Source organism: Anopheles coustani, assembly GCF_943734705.1.
Source record: "Anopheles coustani chromosome X unlocalized genomic scaffold, idAnoCousDA_361_x.2 X_unloc_8, whole genome shotgun sequence".
NCBI classification, from domain to species: Eukaryota; Metazoa; Arthropoda; class Insecta; order Diptera; family Culicidae; genus Anopheles; species Anopheles coustani.
Genome location: NW_026525192.1, coordinates 399,500 through 402,500, shown reverse-complemented (window position 1 = coordinate 402,500; position 3,001 = coordinate 399,500). Strand labels below are relative to the sequence as shown.

General features: G+C 48.2%; 1 non-coding gene across 1 annotated transcript; it reads right to left on the bottom strand.

Moving 5' to 3' along the window:
- Positions 1–245: 245 nt before the first annotated feature.
- LOC131270976 (5.8S ribosomal RNA) lies at positions 246–400 on the bottom strand. The gene has a single exon (XR_009179964.1). It is a non-coding gene; the product is annotated as a 5.8S ribosomal RNA (ribosomal RNA).
- Positions 401–3,001: the final 2,601 nt, after the last annotated feature.

Sequence of the window (3,001 nt, the reverse complement as noted above, 5' to 3'; positions counted from 1 at the left end):
AAATAAGCTGAAGCTAGACATCAGTAAACACCACCACAGACACCACAAGCACGCCTTCTCCTCGTACTTCCGCCTCACGCGGGAACACGGACGCTCTAAATACTTCGAATTCCAATGCCAGTATATTGTAAACCACGGGTTCTTTAATGCTAGCGGGTCGTCGCGACCCTAGTTAACATCATGGTGCACGTCTCGTGACGGGTGTCACGGCGTAGTTAAATGTATGCGATACATTTCTCAAATATAAGCGCTCAGTCATCTGTACATCATGGTAGGTTCCCACGACGTGCAATATGCGTTCAACTTATCAATGTTCATGTGTCCTGCAGTTCACATTATGACGCGCAGTTAGCTGCGGTCTTCATCGATCCATGAGCCGAGTGATCCACTGCCGAGGGTGACTAACTTGCGTAAGCCGCCGCTGTGCGCGTATACCCGTTCCCCGTAGGGAGGAGCAAGCCGCCGCTTAGAGACGAAGCATAAAGTGTCCTCATTCCACATAGGGCAAGCTGGATTAATCCATTTTACCCAGGACGGCCGAAGCGGCGTGGACCAGGGGAGAACTGAACCTTATACTTCACACCACAGTAAGTCTACGTGTCCTCTTCCACATAGGGCAAGCTAGAACTAACTATCTTACCCAGGACTGCCGAAGCAGCGTGGACCAGGGGAGGAACACACTTTTCATGGAAACGTAAGGCATCCATGACTGCCATAACGTAAGCCGCCGCTGTGCGCGTATACCCGTTCCCCGTAGGGAGGAGCAAGCCGCCGCTTAGAGACGAAGCATAAAGTGTCCTCATTCCACATAGGGCAAGCTGGATGAATCCATTTTACCCAGGACGGCCGAAGCGGCGTGGACCAGGGGAGAACTGAACTTTATACTTCACACCACAGTAAGTCTACGTGTCCTCTTCCACATAGGGCAAGCTAGAACTAACTATCTTACCCAGGACTGCCGAAGCAGCGTGGACCAGGGGAGGAACACACTTTTCATAGAAACGTAAGGCATCCATGACTGCCATAGTGCGTAAGCCGCCGCTGTGCGCGTAAACCCGTTCCCCGTAGGGAGGAGTCAAGCCGCCGCTTAGAGACGAAGTATTAAGTGTCCTCTTCCACATAGGGCAAGCTAGAATGAACTATCTTACCCAGGACCGCCGAAGCAGCGTGGACCAGGGGAGAACTGAACTTTATACTTCACACCACAGTATTGAGTAATGTGCCCTCTTCCACATAGGGCAAGCTGGAATGTTCCATTTTACCCAGGACGGCCGAAGCGGCGTGGACCAGTGGAGGACTACACAATCATGAGGTTTGATATCGACTTGTGTGTTTCAATAGGGTACCGATGGTATGTTTTGAACCGATTTGATTTAGCCATTCTGAAGTCATCACTTGGTTGAAGCGCTGAACTAGGGCGAGTCTATCGTTTACTTTGCATTGGGATATTATACGTTGCATGCTCTACTAGGTTAATGTCATAGGGTTGGCTATCGAGCATGCCCAAGTGATGACTTGATTGTGTGCTTGCTTGAATTCTACACATTTCATACCATCGGTTAGTTGTCGAATCATTCCTCGATCATAACCTTCGTTCTTGGTTCATGTATGCTCTCTTCCACATAGGGCAAGCTAGAATTAACTATCTTACCCAGGACCGCCGAAGCAGCGTGGACCAGGGGAGAACTATACTTTGTCTTGTATGCCCTCTTCCACATAGGGCAAGCTAGAATTAACTATCTTACCCAGGACCGCCGAAGCAGCGTGGACCAGAGGAGGACTATACTTTGTTCATAACACCACAGTATTGAGTAATGTGCCCTCTTCCACATAGGGCAAGCTAGAATGAACTATCTTACCCAGGACCGCCGCAGCGGCGTGGACCAGTGGAGGACTACACAATTAAGAGGTTTGATATCGACTTGTGTGTTTCAATAGGGTACCGATGGTATGTTTTGAACCGATTTGATTTAGCCATTCTGAAGTCATCACTTGGTTGAAGCGCTGAACTAGGGAGGCATCGTTTACATATATATTGGTTTTCGCATGCTCTACTAGGTTAATGTCATGAGGTTGGCTATCGAGCATGCCCAAGTGATGACTTGATTGTGTGCTTGCTTGAATTCTTCACATTTCATACCATCGGTTAGTTGTCGAATCATTCCTCGATCATAACCTTCGTTCTTGGTTCATGTATGCTCTCTTCCACATAGGGCAAGCTAGAATTAACTATCTTACCCAGGACCGCCGAAGCAGCGTGGACCAGGGGAGAACTATACTTTGTCTTGTATGCCCTCTTCCACATAGGGCAAGCTAGAATTAACTATCTTACCCAGGACTGCAAAGCAGCGTGGACCAGTGGAGGACTATACTTTGTTCATTACACCACAGTATTAAGTATGGTGTCCTCTTCCACCATAGGGCAAGCTAGAACTAACTATCTTACCCAGGACCGCCGAAGCAGTGTGGACCAGGGGAGGACTATACTTTATACTTCACACACTAGCCATACTGAAGTCATCACTTGGTTGAAGCGCTGAACTACGGCGGGGTAATCGTTTACAGGTTATAATCATATAGCTGCATGCTCATTAGTAGATAATGGAATATTGTATGGCAATATGAGCATGCCCAAGTGATGACTTTGTTTCAAGCTCAACAGGTAGGGTATTGAGTCCTCTTCCACATAGGGCAAGCTAGAATGAACTATCTTACCCAGGACCGCCGGAGCAGCGTGGACCAGTGGAGGACTATACCTTGTCCATTACACCACAGTATTAAGTATTGTGTCCTCTTCCACATAGGGCAAGCTAGAATTAACTATCTTACCCAGGACCGCCGAAGCAGCGTGGACCAGATGAGGACTATACTTTATACTTCACACCACAGTTTTGAGTACGCCTTGCATAAAGTATCTAGTTTGAACCACGAGGGCTCACAATGTAGAACCGCGAGGGCTCTAGTACCGATTCTCTCGGTACGGCTTGGTCCGTGTTCCTTT